This window comes from Magnolia sinica, chromosome 12 (genome assembly GCF_029962835.1).
Source record: "Magnolia sinica isolate HGM2019 chromosome 12, MsV1, whole genome shotgun sequence".
Taxonomy (NCBI): domain Eukaryota; kingdom Viridiplantae; phylum Streptophyta; class Magnoliopsida; order Magnoliales; family Magnoliaceae; genus Magnolia; species Magnolia sinica.
This window is the reverse complement of record NC_080584.1, coordinates 23,923,456-23,939,147: the sequence shown is the minus strand read 5'-3', so window position 1 is coordinate 23,939,147 and position 15,692 is coordinate 23,923,456. Positions and strand designations below refer to the sequence as shown.

General features: G+C 40.4%; 1 protein-coding gene across 17 annotated transcripts in view; it reads left to right on the top strand.

The window, feature by feature from the left end:
• Positions 1-15,692, top strand: part of LOC131221121 (phospholipid-transporting ATPase 2-like) — a 123,217-nt gene that overhangs the window by 86,989 nt on the left and 20,536 nt on the right. The window lies entirely within an intron of this gene.

Sequence of the window (15,692 nt, the reverse complement as noted above, 5' to 3'; positions counted from 1 at the left end):
TTGTAATTTTCTTTTAAAATAAGATTGTAGGGCTGGGATTATATCTAGCCCATAGTTTATACTTTATGGAAGGCTTGTATTAGTTATGTGGCTTCTCTTTTGTTTTCCTTTGTATAAAAGTCTACTAAACAAAAAAAATGTCCAACATATTTTGGGACTTTTTTTTCTTCTCTACAAGCCTTGGGCTAGGATTTATGCGAGTGCATGTTTTCATAAGTGGGGCGTATGATCTAAGCCATCAAAAATGGTGAGAACTTCAATTTTTCGCTGGTTATTGCATTGTTTTTCCTTTCTTTTCAAGTGGAAGAATCTCTATTTCTTGGATTTGGTGTATTTAAGCATGATTTGATCTTAGGGTTTGAGATAATTGCGTGTAGTTGAAGATTATCATTCATTAGCTACACCAAATTGGGTATTAGAGCCTTCGCTTCCACCATTGCTTCATTCTTGCATGAGCTCCTTATTCTACAATTATGTTGCGTAGAGGTAGAGGCTATGGTGCACGGGGAATGGACGAGGAAGACGTAGATCCAACAGAAGAAAGATTTTTTATGTCACAAAAGCAAATGCAAAGCATCTCCTAACATCTTGTTACACTATTCGCAAGGAATGAACCATTGACTTAGGAAGACGATGACAATGAGTCGAGTGAGAGTGACATTAACTCGTTCCATCGTGAAGCTTTGTTTGTTGAGCCACGACGAGTAGGAAGGAGGGATTATTAAGACTGAAGTAGGGAGTTGTAAGCGAAGGTAGAAGTCCTTGAATATCATAGTAGTATGCGTGGGGATGATTTTTTGAATTGGATTGATGCAGTAGAAAGGATCTTTCATTATGAAAATGTGGGTGAAGCAAAAAAGGTGAAAATAGTTGATATGAAGTTGGAAGGTAGAGCATCAACATGGTGGTGGTGGGAATAGGTTAAGGCCACCTGAGAAAGGCGGGAAAAGTCTAGGGTGAAAACATGAGAGAAGATGAAGTCTCTCATGAAAGAGACCTTTCTACCCATCGAACCATGTGCAGTTTCTTTTCTAGCGATTACAACATATCCAGTAAGGGGACAAAACCATAGAGGAGTACGCAGAAGAGTTCCATCATCTGGTGGCTCAGAATAATTTATTCGTGACCGAAGAGCAGCTGACTACTCGTTTCATGGATGGATTATGGCCCACTATTGCAGATCAGTTGAGGTTTGAGTCGGTGTTTACTGTTGCAGAAGCATGTAAGCAAGCCATCTTGGTGAAAAAAATGAGCAAAGCCAGGTATTGACGTAAGACAACTAACCACGTGCTCTAAAAGCTCGAACTGATAGAGCATGGCGAATCAATCCCTTTATCTCATAGCCCAAGCCCCACATCCCATGGGTTAGGTCCTCGATCGAACCCCCTCATGGGCCCCACATCACATGGGTTCCAGCTCACACGGGTAGCCGACCCCGAGTGTGCCCCTGCATCTCACAAGCCACCCCACTTGAACCCGGTGTGAAAATGCTGTTACATTAATCACCCCTGATGAGGAGTCTCAAACACCAGACCTCTCGCTCTGATACCACTTTGATGCAGGACAACTAAGCACTTGCTCTAAAAGCTCAAATTGATAGAACGTGGCGAATCAATCCCCTTATCCTATAGCCCGGGCCTTACATCCCATGGGTTAGATTCTCGGAAGAACCCCCTCTTAGGCCCCACATCACATCGGTTCTGCCTCACACGAGCCACCCGCCTCACATGAGCCACCTACTCGAAGTGAACAATTCGAAGATATATTGGATGCACAAGCAGTTTCCACTTGCTATGGGGGATTTCAAAAATTCCTCGTCAAGTGGAAGCACGGGCCGGTTTCAGATAGCACCTGGATTACAGAGGCAGAGCTACAGACTTTGGATCTCGACATCTTGGAGCGTTATAGGAGTTTTAGTCGGCCAAAGGCGATCTCTTCTCCGTCGAGGAGAGTTGATGAGGACATCACATCACGTACACCTTTGTGTATGTATCAGAGGCAGGCCGCACCGATTTCTCTATGGCTAGGTGAGTATCCATGTTCATGTTGAAGACCTCATGTGCATGTGCGAGCATTTGGAAGACCCCACACTGGGAAAATGCACATAGGTTGCTTTAAGAAGGGATTTCGACCGTTGGATTTGAGGGATCATGTGATGTGAGAATATCTTCCATGTGACTTGGAAGGAAGATTGGTGCGAGGCCTATCTTCATCAATGGAAGTGTGAGGCTTCCTTGTATCCCCACATTCATATCTCTTCATCAACAATTGATGTATTATTTCAAGTTTCTTCTTTTCTTATTCCTCCTTTCTCCAAAATCCATCAACAACCTTCTGATTCTCCTCCTTTACACCTCGACTAGCTTAACCTTAAAATAACTAAAACCCAATGTAACGCCCTGAATTTTCAGGGCTAGAGTTTATACTCGTGCCTGAGAAAACCGGGTGTTAATAATGTATAAACTGGATGCTTTAGAAATCACATCTTTTTTTTTTCTTTCTTTTTCTTTTTTTTCATTTTTCATTTGGATCACATCCAGATACATTCATGAAGGTAACATTTACAAGAATAAAATCGACTGTATTGATTATTTCATTAGCGTAAAAGAATTTAGTAAATAATCAAATGCCTTCTCAATGGAAGCTTATTATATTTATTGAGTTCGCAGCGGAAGTATAAATCTAAATCATAAAACTATCTTCTTATTCTTTCAACATAATCTTCCTTAGGGAGATTGTTCACTAGGTCTTCAATCTGTACGTCACTTGCATAATCTGTACGGTTGGAAGAGGGTCAATGCCCTACTCATAGTGATGGTTATCCTTTAAGATTAACAATAATTCAAGAGATTCATAAAAGCAATGTAAAGGTTCTGATACATCCCGTACTCCACAACTACAAGAGGTATCAATATACATAAGTAATCTACATGAGATGCATGCCTAGCAAAGTATATGCGGTTTATCACACTTAGCGATCGCCACAATGTGGAATATGATTAGAGTTATCTGACTTGCCCCACATCCCATACTACGGAGATTCGTCGGCGTGTCCCACGTTTAACATGGTTTTGTGCGGTTATCCCAAGACAAACACAACACATGACTGCATAAATTACGTGACACGATTTGTTCATGAAGCGACTATTTGCGACATCCAATCCTGAAAGTGGTGTAACACGCATTGCAAATTACTTACATCGATTTGTGCACTACCCATGAAACATGGAATTACGTGTCGCCCCAGGGGCCTCTACAAAAAACGCATTACGTCCACAATATATATTTGATTGCTAGAAGAGGGATTCCCAGCACAGTACTTGTACTTACAGAGAATACAAACTGAATCATAGAGGTTTTGGAATATCAAGACACATGCTCAAGCCTTTTAAAGATAGATAGCACAAGGCCAATATAGAGAAGAGTGACAATGGTTAACTCAAACAGTGGCAATGGCCAACATAACAAATAGAAGAGCGGCAACGGCCGAATCTTTAATAAGGAGAGTGGCAATGGCCAACTCAATAAATAGAAAAGCGGCAACAGCCGATTCTTTTAATAAGGAGAGTGGCAAGGCCAACTCAATAAATTTGGTAAGGCAGGGGCAAGGCTTGTATCCATGGCCCCACATAAATTCAAAAAGATCACTTTGTAAGTAACATTATAATGTAAGCCAAAGGCAAATAATTGATGGTAAAACATATAATTGCAAGGAAGATTCAAAGTAATATGAAGGCATGAAAAAGGCAAGATAAAATAACATGAAGGCATGAAAAAGGCAAGATAAAATAACAGGAAGGCATGTAAAAGGCAGGATAAATATAACAACTTAAATTAGTGTAAGCTTAAAGGATAAAACCCTCACCTTAGTTTGTTGAATCGTCTTCTACTTTAATTCACCTGGTTTGGATTTGTTTATGTTAGTTTATAATTAAGTTTAATAAGTCTTAGGAAATTGGGTTTGAAAGAAAAGGGAAGAAGGATCCATATGATGATCATTAGTATTAATTAGATCAGGTCCTAGTCTCCAGCCGAGTCTTCTTACCGAGTTAACTCAGGCTCGATCTTAGGTGACCTTTCTAGCTTTGTTGGAAAACCAGGGATTAGTATGGAAGGATCGGAAGATCTTTACCTTAGGGCGTAAGGGAATTTTGGCATAAGTTGAGCAACTAGCCAACTGCTGCAGCTCTTCCTTCTTCCTTCTTTCTTTTCTTTCTTTCTTCCCTTGCCCGACTCTTCTCTCTCTCTCTCTCGTTTCTTCCCTTCTTTAATTCTCTCTTTTGTTCTCCTCTTTCTCTATCTCTTTCTTTCTTCTTGTTTTTTTTTTCCTTCTTGCTGGTTGGACGGACCAGGCTTTCCTCCGAATTCTCTCTCTCTCTTTTCTTTTCTTTTCCTTCTATTTTCTTTTCTTCCACTCGTTCTTTCTTTCTTTCCTTCGTTTTCTTTCTAGTGAGACGGCATGACCCATTTATAACCAGTCAGCAACTAGAAATTTCTGTGCGTAAGTGGGTTTACACAGCAAGGAGTCCTCCTGTTTCCTTACGCAAGCTATTGCGTAACTAAGGGTCGGCGCACGAGCTTCCTTCCAACGTCCTTTTGGTCGACGTGGAGGGGATCGGGATCCCCTAATACTTCTTTTGGACGGTTTGGATTTGGTCTGTGATCCACAGAATGGTCATCCTGCATGCAGAAAGCTGGGGTGCGAATGAATTCTCTCTTGTTATTTCCAGCGAGGTCAGACTCCTTCAAGTCTTTCTGGAATCTCTGGGACGGTCGGAATTTCCTTCCCTTGAGATTTGAATGGCTAAGATCGAAGGGAGCTTCCGAAATTGAGAGTTTCAGATGAGTTCTCTTTCTATATTCCATTTTTACCGTCTGCTATTGCAGCGGGTGGAATTTTTATATTTTTGGTCTGGTTTCCATCATTAGGTGGGGTCCCTTATTGTGGATTTCGAAGAAATCCAGTCCTTCAATTAGATCTGTTGTGATGTATTAGTCCAGGAGTCAAATTATGAGGTTGATCTAAGCTCTTGATGGGCCACGCATTGCAACAATGTGCGAGCGAGAGTTACTGTAAGATGTTACTTACATAATCGACTCTTCTTTCCTTTATCTGGACGTAACATACATACGGGCTAAGTGGGGTCCACTTGTGATGGTCCTTGTGGAGATCCGCTTCGTCCATCTGTTTCTCCATATCAGGTTGGGACGTGGGGTTAAAAATCAGGAAGATCCATAAATCAGGTGGGCCACACGATCTAAAATAGTTGAAGACATTCACTTTTGAAGTGATTCTTCCGAAATTAGAAATTTGGGGAGAGGAGTTTCATTCAAATATGTACCTGTACATGAGGGCAGCTTGGATGTGTAAATGGGTTGTTGTGGGGTTGGTGGAACCCACTTCTGATGAATTTTTGGGGAATCCATTTCATTCATTACTCCAGTTAGGTCATGTTAGCCCATGAGCCCAAATATGAAGTAGATCCGAGCCCTACATAAGCTTATCTTGAAAGGTCTCTTAGCGGGTGCCAAAGCGAACTTGATCTAAATTAACGATCCATGCTTAATGATCGGGTCCCAAGTTTGGAGGGAATGTATAGTCAAGATAGGCAGACAATTGGACAAAACTCGATGATTGATCGATGGTGGAAAAAGGCTAAATCTGATATATCACCTTTTGCATCAAAAGGAAGGAACTGGCTTCAATGTTCAACGGTGTAGGATCATAGATCGGGGTCCAAATTTTGTATGAAGTCGTAGTCAAGTGAGGCCAAGGTATGATCCAAGTTTGAGTTGCGATAGACGGCAGGAAGTGGCTAGATCTGAAGATTTATGTTTTCACGGAGTTGATAAGCCAGGAAAGGATAACTTCGCACTCAAGGAAAAGCTACCAAAGTGGGGTCTTTATATTTCACACTTGGTCCATATTATAGACAATCCAAGTCGTTCATATGAAGGGAAATATCCTACTATGACTACCCACAAGGATTCTTCACTTGATGGACACCAAATTAACGGATACGGGCTGATTTGTCAATTGGGCCACTTTTACAATGATCTAAGGGCTGAAATTCGACATGTATGGTTAATTTATGATAAATAGGCATGGTATAAAATTTCTCATCAAGCAGATCATGGGAACCATGTGACATGGAATTCAGGGGTCTAGGTTAATGGCATTTTCGTAATTATCGCTAATCTAAGAGTTTTGTGAAATCTAATGGTTCTACATGGTTCTATGTCCATTTATAAACAATTCTTATAAAAGAACTTACATTTAAATCATTATGGTTAGAGAGTTACTCACTGATTTAGTCGAGGGAAGGTACATATATCAGATCACATGATCAACGGTCAGATGACTTGATTTATGGATGAAGATCATTCTTAATCAGTCAGATTCACGTTGGAGGATGGATGTATGGTTAGGTTAACTAGATTGGTACCATACACTTGTACATAATAGGTTAAATTCATGATAACACTCGAGGACTTTCAATACTCGGGTGTTGAAAAGTTCAGGGTGTTACACCCAACCCTACCTAGTCCACACGTGTGACAGTACGGCCACATGTGTGAACCCATAGGGCTAGCCGTACGGTCCCATCCCTTGTCCTTTTGGGCTTCCACTATCCCTATAACAAAACCCCTTCATTCCTACTTACAAACCCTAACCCTATACCGAAAATCCCAAATCTCCTAATTTCTCCAAATTCCCAAACCCTAGATCTTCAAATCCTTCAATTAAGCCCAAATCCCTAAATTGTCTACATCTAAAACCCTAATTCCCATCTCCTAATACCTAAACCCTTTTAACTCCTTTATTCAATTCCTTACTTTAACCTTAATTTTTCGTTCTTCCCCAAACTTTCTTAATCCTAACCAGTGTTTAAAATATCAGTATCGTGTTACGTATCACACCCTTGGGATACGGATACGTATCGGTTATCACATGGGATACATCGGTTGTATCATGTAATGTATCGCTATTGTTGGAAACATGGGGAAATTTGTCAAATTTTTCAATGAAACTTTAGTGATTGTTAAAAAAGACATCAACAAATTTATAAATCAAAACATTACAAAAAATAAGTGTACATAATAGTTTTTCTTTGTATGGGGTCCTAATCTGTAACACCCCATACATTTCTGTACTTGGGTGTTACCATGAAAATTTAATCTAGTTTACAGGCGTATGAGGATACACCCAGATTACACTACACATCATCATGATTCACAATCTATCCACTTCAACCATTTGATTTGGACTTCGATGACTCAAAATACATTCATTAGGTATAAAGTCAAACCCCTTTGAATGGACCATTAGTTACTTGTAATAGGATTTCGTCATGAGGATTTTCTGACCTGTAATTTAAACTAGCAATTGAGGCTTACGATATCATATCTTTACACTTAAAATTCATTTGATCACAAGGATGAACCAAACCTAAATGGTTGTCTGAAGCTATTATACATAACTTTTCAATCGAACCATATGTAAGGCAGCTCACTTAGTTGACCACAAGATCAATCCATAAGGAGAAATCTTTACCTGTAATTAAGCATATTGGACCCTATACCTGATTTAAGCCTTTAGACTTGAATCATTGGATCTAGAAATGACCTAACCATGAGATCAACAAAGGTTGTCTAAAAACACAAATTGAACAAAGACTTATAACTTATAAATAAATGACTAATCAAGGCTTAAATTAATTAAGAAATAGGCTTTAATCTATGACAAGTTCCACAACTTAGATATATAAAATAAAATGAATAAACAAATAAAGTAAAACTATTTTTTTATCTAAAAGAATTGTATAACCCTTTTAAATGACAAACCATCAATTAAGAACCATTCACAATCAATTTTAGAGCAGATCTGACCGTCGGATCAATAGGAATCGACACCTAAAACACAAATGCGCTTGGTGTGGCCCACCTGTGTTTAGATCAACTCTATCATTGGACCTGTGGCCCAAAACGAGTGGGCTAAGGGGATGAACGGGGTAGATTTCATAAAGCATCACTGTGGACCCCTCATTGAGCGTGTGAGTACATCTGGAGTGGTGCACCAGAGGTGCACTAAACCAGAAGCTTGGTCAAATGGCCATTGACTCGAGGAAAATCAAATAAAGAGGATTTTTCCTCTCTTTTTTCTAGCTGCTCCTGCCCAGCGATAGTTCAAACGAACGCTCTCTGTTTGCAACTGCTATGGCCCACCATAATGGATCATTCCATTGATCCAAGCCGTTCATCACGGAGCAAGGGGTCTTTTGACTGAACCAGGTAGTTTTAACAAGCTTCTATGTAGGAGCGAGTGCGCAGTTTGGGGCGCATGTTGCTGGAGCGTGAGTGGGATACAAACGGACAACCCTAGTTTGAGCAAGATGGGGCCCATCTACACCATCTAGACACAAGATCTGAACCGTGCATCTGATAGACGGGACAAATATGACCCGAACCTACCACTTTTTGCATGTTAGCACACGTGTGCATGCACACAACCTATGGTGTAAATCGACTTTGTACGGCTGAAATTCCGAAAACAAAAAACTTTTGGAGCTGCCAACCTGGCAATCCACGTGTGGGATTCCCTTGCATCCTAGCTGTCCAAATCATGCAATCTTAGTCCTTTAAGGCTAGGGTTTTTCAAATAAAAAAAGAGATGGTGAGAGAGAGAGCAGCAGCCGTTTCTTCCTCCCTTCGATCCCACTAGAAAAATGTCCAGCAACCTCTGATTTTTCTCCTCTCCAAGCTTTCTAAGACAGATCCACATCGTTCGACAGCTCCAGTTCAAAGGACAACCTGCTGAGTGGAGAACCACCATTAATGGGTGTCATCTTCCTCGTCGTCCTACCGCACCGAGTCGACATGGTTTGACCCGGTTTTGCTCAGACCCGCTGCTGGACGTCCTTGGAGAAGAAATGGAAGGAGGAGGAGGATAGAATCATAGAGTGAGATTGGGCTCGAGCGACCCATCTGACTGCAGCTCGCTGCCGCACTCGTGCCCGATTCGGGCCAAGTTCTGGGCCGAGTCCAGCTGGCCCGACATCCATTTCTGGACCGCCAGAGATAGAAGAAGAAGAGAAGAAAGAGGAGCGGTTGCTACTGGTGCACCGAGCTAGGCCGACTTAGCAACTGAGTCCAGGTCATGAACCGTTGACTCGCTGATGCGAGTTGCTGGTCGAGTTTGACCCATTCCAGATTTTGGGAAAGTCTAGGGGAAGAAAGAGAAGCAGAGAAAACAGAGAAAGAGGAGCTAAAGAAAGAGAGTAAGAAAGGTATGGAGATTTCGGGTCGAGTGTGATGGTGCCGCACCACCTCAAGTCGGGGCGAGTTGTAGCCAAGTCAAGCCCTACACTCCGTTGAGCCGTGCTGAGTTAGGGTCGGGTTTAAGCACAAATGTTGCTGGTCGACTCGGGGATGCATTGCTAGACGTCTTCCAGCAGAGGAATGGAGAGGAGAAGAGACAACAGAAGGAAAAAGAGGAGAAACGAGTTTGGACTCGCTGAGTCAAGCCGAGTAGCTAACTCGTTTGAACCTAAACAAGTAAAGCTTGGTCTTGTTTTGGTTCAGGCCTAGAAAGATAGAGAAAGAGAATGGAAGTAGGAAGGAAAGAAGAGGAAGATGATGGAGAGTAAGAAAGAGAGGCAAAGAGGAAGAAAAGCGGAAGGAAGAAGAAGAGAGAAGCTAGGAAGAAGATGTGATGGTGAGCCGACTCAACTGAGTCGACGTACATGAGTGACCTTTCACTCTTTTCACAAATGAGATTCTTTATTAAATAGCCTTATTATTAATATCATTTAAAATTAATAGTTAGTGTCATTTTATTACTATTGCCTAAGATTATAATTGTGGTTACAAATCTATATTAAGTTGCATACCAGCTAGTGTCATTATTAGTAATATTCGTCGATTATAACCGCTACTACAAATTTTCATCCGTTGCGCAACCTAGAATTTGGAATTCCTAAAATGGCTAACCTTAAATGTAGGTTGGAGATCAAAGCCTGAGGTTAGCTCTTAACCGTAGATGGTGTGTGGAACTTAGATCTAAACCGTCCAAGTTGGATTCGTGCTTTGAGGCATTCACGTTGCAACCACTAATTTAAAGGTGAGGATTACCTTCAAGCTTTTCTACATCACGATAATTAGCTTGTTTATCCATTCTTGTTCATTTATCTTTTTATTTGCTTAATGTGTCTCATTACTCTTGCTAAGTTTGATTACTTATAATCGATTGATGAATTGGATTTAAATGCATATGTCTGAATATGCTATGGATCTTAAATATCCCTATCTTGTCTTAAAACGAATATTTTACATGTGTAAGTGTCATTGGTATTGTTCGTGGCTTGTTTGACCACTTGTGATTACTTTATGGTGCATTTGGAGGTCCTCGAACTAGTGGTCATTCTATCTAATAAATTAAATCAAAGTTTGTGATGGACCTACCATCTAAGGGATTGTTGTGCCTTTGTAGCTTTTGGGGTCAATCCCTTTCACCACATCCTTGGGATGGACTGTTTGCCCTATGCGCCTTGATGTAACGTTTGCCGTAGGTGGCTTAAATGAACTGTCTTCATATAACTTTGCAATGGTAATTTCCAATTGTAGAACCTCAATTGGCCACTAGTTGCGTAGGTTACCTTTAAACACCCTACTTGTTAGCCTCATGAGCCAAGGATGGTGGAATGGGACACTATGCTTGAGCTGTCGGCTTATGCTGGGTGACAAACCCCCCTTAGTGACCTTTGAGCTTTCTTAAAATGATTATTTGAAATTGGAATAATAATGGTTGGGGTAATCATGCATTTTCATGGCATATATTATGGTCTTTTCTAAGTGGTTAGTTCTCCTTGGGTGTACCTTTGTGTACTTATCCGGGTGACTAATTCTCCTTAGGTGATCTATATATTATTTGGTCTTTTCCGGGTGACTAGTTCTCCTTGGGCGTATCTTGTGTACTTTTCCGGGTGACTAGATCTCCTTGGGCGATCTATATATTATTATGGTCTTTTCCGGGTAACTAGTTCTCCTTGGGCGTACCTTGTGTACTTTTCCAGGTGGCTAGAACTCCTTGGGCGATCTATTTATTATGGTCTTTTCCGGGTGGTTAGTTCTCCTTGGGCGTACCTTCTTGTACTTTTCCGGGTGACTAGTCCTCCTTGGGTGATCTATATATCAGTCTTTTCTGGGAGGCTGGTTCTCCTTGGGCGTACCTTTGAGTACTTTTCCGGGTGGCTGGTTCTCCTTGGGCGACTTTTTACCAGCTAGATGTGCATCCCCAGGTCTGTGAGCATATGCATACATCCATGCATTTAAACAAGATTATCTTCTGTAATTTATTTAATGAATGCGTATTCGATGAACCTTACCTGATTTCCATGATAATCATTGTGTAATATTTGTTATACATTCTCTGATAATTGTGGTTAATTATCTTGATGATACGATAAATCTTGAGGGTTATACCTCACTAGATAGACATTGACGCTATCAAACCGTATTCAGTATGTAGAGGATGTGTATACTGGTGTTCATGTGGAATGGGAGGAGCCAGATGATCTTGCGACTCTCCATTCCTGATTTTATTTGTATTTAATTTATATTGTTATGTTTGTAAAGGTTAAGACATTGGTTTGTATAAGTTTTCGGGTAACCGCTTGAAACATTTGGTTTTGTATATTTGGACTCCCTCTTATAATTGCTTCGCTTCTGTCCCGCAAGTTTAATTAACTCTGATAAAAAGAAAAAAAAAATGTACGTGAAATTTGGGTATTTTCAAAGGTTAACGCTCGGGTTTTTGGAACACGAGTAGTGTACTCGGGTTTCAAGAATCGGGGTGTTACATAATCTATGCATTGCCTAACTGAATTGATGCAAGTATATTCAAAGTCTATTCATACAATTTATAAATGTAAGAAGACATGTGGAAATACAAACAATACATTCAAAAGCAAAAGAAGAATTACTAAATCAGGTTATATACATGTTTGATTTTATGTTTGGACACAAGGATTGCAACCGATTTGCAAGAAAATGGAAAATTTTGATTTTTTTTCAATTTTCCGCAACTCAGCCAATCTTGAAATTGAAGCTCTCAATCCACGATTTTTCATGCAAAATATGAAAAACCATGGATTTGTAACAATTTCGCATTGATTTAACATGATTTATAAGGATAAAAAAAGGATCGAAAATGCTCACCAGATAGAACACGTGAGATATATCGCACTACTTGTGAGTTTCATATTGCACAAGTGGGATACAAGATATATCATGGAATATATCGGCTGATATCGTCGATATTTAAAACACTGATCCTAACTTTACCCTCACCCAAATCTAGTAAACCCTACTTAGTATTAGATCTTCCTCTTTAAAATAGGCCTAACCTATACTACTTGGATATTTCTACATCCCTTAGTTCCTAGTTTCTCGTGTTTAATGGTCTTGTAGGATGATACTTGACAACTTAGGCTTAAAATATGCATGATTTTCTTTTTAGAATCTTGATATTTGTGATGATAGTAACAAGATTTATAGTTTTCATTAATTAATTTAAACTTTCTTATTGATCTCTCACATTATTTGAGTTCATGCATTGGTCCTACATCAGGTATGGTCGCATAAAAGCTTTTAATTGATCCACTAGTATTCAGTATAGCAATTGTAAGCCTGTATGGTATTCGAGTCGGGCCAAAAATGTCACTTCAGCGTTTATGTCACGAGCTCTGAATGATGGGGCAACAGGATGAACAGGTTAGAAAAATATCCAATGCTACAAATGCAACCGAGTTAGGCATATTTTCTCTGAATGTAGGTAGCAACAAGTCAATTTGGCCAGTAGCTCCAAAGTAGTTAGGGAGGAACAGTCAATCGACGATGTGGGTGAGACCACAGAGGGAACGCATGATGCAAAGTATGATACTAATGATTGAGAAAACGGAATATATGATGATGCTTCCGAGACACTGGTGATCCAGAAGGCTCTTCTTGCACCCAAGTCACCTAAGGAAGATGATTGGTTATAGATAGGGTTGTACACGAACCGGGCTAGCCCGATTAACTTGCTTGACTCGACCCGAAAAAGCTCGACTCGGCCCAACCCGAAACTGAGTTCGGGCCGGGACAGGCCATTTTCTTCAACCCGAAACTGAGTTCGGGCCGAGTTCAAACATGTCCCAGTTCGGCCCGACTTGGTCCGAAACCCGACTCGACCTGGCCCGACTCAGCCGTTTATATATATCCTAAATCCTTATCCTAATCATTTAAGACAGAGAAGTGAGAACACCGTCCATCCCTTTGTAGATGGAGCAGGCCCGAAATTGGCCCGAACTCGCCCGATTGCTGACCGGGCCGAGTTCGGGCTGGACATGTTGGCCCGGTGACCGGGCCGGGCCGAGTTCGGGCTGGGTGTGGCTAGTGACTGGGCTGGGCCGGGTTGAGCCCAGTTCGAGTTGGATCAACTTGTGTACACCACTAGTTACAGACTAATATCTTCTACACTAGCTGCACATTGAATGACAAAGTTTGTGGGGGTGATCGTGCTGTGAAATGTCAAGAGGTAGTAGAAAAGCTCTAATTGAAGATTGAGACGCATTCAATTTTATATAAACTTACTTGGTTTAAGCAATGTATTGAGGTAAAGGTTTCTCATCATTATTTTGTTTCTTTCACAACTGGTAAAACCTATCATGTCAATGAATAGTGCGATGGTAGTCCAAGGGATGGACGTGTGTCACATTTTATTAGGTTAACCATGGCAGTACGACCTGTGGACCATTCAGATGGTTGGAAACATACATACACCTTCATGAAAAATAATCTGAAAAATAGTATTAAAAACCCATGAGAGAGGCTCCAGGTGAAACCTACAACCACGGGGGATGTCAGCCTTCTATCCCGTGCAATGTTTGCGGTAGATAAATGATGTCGGAAGGTGGTTTTCAAAGAGGGAGATCTAGTATGGGTCTACACACGAAAAGAAGGTTTGCGGCGGACACTTATAACAAGTTGAAGCTGAAAAAGATTGGCCCGTGCAAGATCTAGAAGTAGATTAACGACAACACCTATCACTTTGAGCTACAACCTGGAGTGAACACTTCTAATGTTTTCAATGTTGCTGATCTTACACTATACAGGGCAGTGGACAACAGATCAGACTCAAGGTCGAGTCCTTAACCCGGGGAGGGTGATGAGAACGTGGACTACCTGATGTTGATAGATTGAGTTGATGTACTTGCTAAGGAGTTTTGGGATAGATTAGAGCATGGAAATGGGCCCCAATATCTTCCATAATGAGCAAAATCCATATACCTATCAATGAATCATGCATTGTGACACCCATGGTACACTTTTGGGTCCACAAAAGGGTCTTTTGGTGGTATTTCCCTTGAGTTACGAATTTTGGTTTATTTTTGGACAAATTTTAGTTTGTTTTTGTTTTTCTTATGTCTCACTTAAGTACATAGGGATATTTGTTTTTGTTTTTCTTATGTCTCACTTAAGTACATGGGATATTTTAATCATTTTTCTTTAAGATTGTAGGGTTGGGATTATAACATCTAGCTTATAGTTTATGCTTGATGGAAGTCCCGGATTAATGTCGGGGCTTCTCTTTTGTTTTCCTTTACTGAAAGTTCAATAAACAGAAAATGTCCAACAACTTTGGGACATTTTTTTTCTTCTCTATGAGCCTTGGGCTAGGGTTTGTGCAAGTGCATGTTTTCACAAGTGGGACTTATGATCTAGGCCATCAAAACTGGTGAGAGTTTCGATTATTCATTGGTTATTACGTTGTTTTTCCTTTCTTTTCAAGTGGAAGCATCTTTATTCTTGGATTGGGTATGTTTGGGCATGATTTGGTCCTAGGGTTTGATATAACTACTTGTGGTTGGCGATTCTCATTCATTAGCTACACCAATGAACAATAGCACTATCTATCTATCCATGTCATGTATAAATATGGTATTTTTTTATTAGGATCACTAGAAAGTTGGACAGTTATTGATGTGCCATTGATGATCTTTAAATGTTCTACTGGATCTTTCAAATTTAGTTACCCAGTTTTCTATGCTAAGATTTTTCCATTATCCTTCAAAAAAAGAAGAAGAAGAAGAAGAAGAAGAAGAAGAAAAGATTTTGGGTCGTGACTTAGTGTGTGGCCCCTTATGTGAAGGGTGGAATACATGTTAGTGATTTGTGTGTACGGCACATGTGTCGCAGATCTGGGCCATTCATCTGGTTGGGTACACCGTGGGCAAGCCTTGGACCAAAAATAATGTTGGTCCACTGATCAGGCTGGTCAAACTTGTATGAGAAAAATGGGCAGCTAAATAAAAAAAGTCCAACAACAAAGGCTATTTACAAGCTAGTCAAACTTGATGGCTGCATCATACTGATTTTTGCTACATGCCATGTTTACAGTGAGCACTACCTAATGGATGGCTCTGATCTCTGACACACGCTGTAAGCATGCATCTCCCCTCACCAAATCATGACCCTAAGATTTTTAAAGATCTGGTCTTCCCAATAGGTGCATACGAAAGTTCAATTAATGTGCTGGTGTCCCATTGAGGATCTATAAATGTATATAATGGGCTCTTCCAAACATTTTCACTCACTTTTCTAAAGATTTTAACAATATTGACCTTGACAAAGGTTGTGACTTCCTTAATATG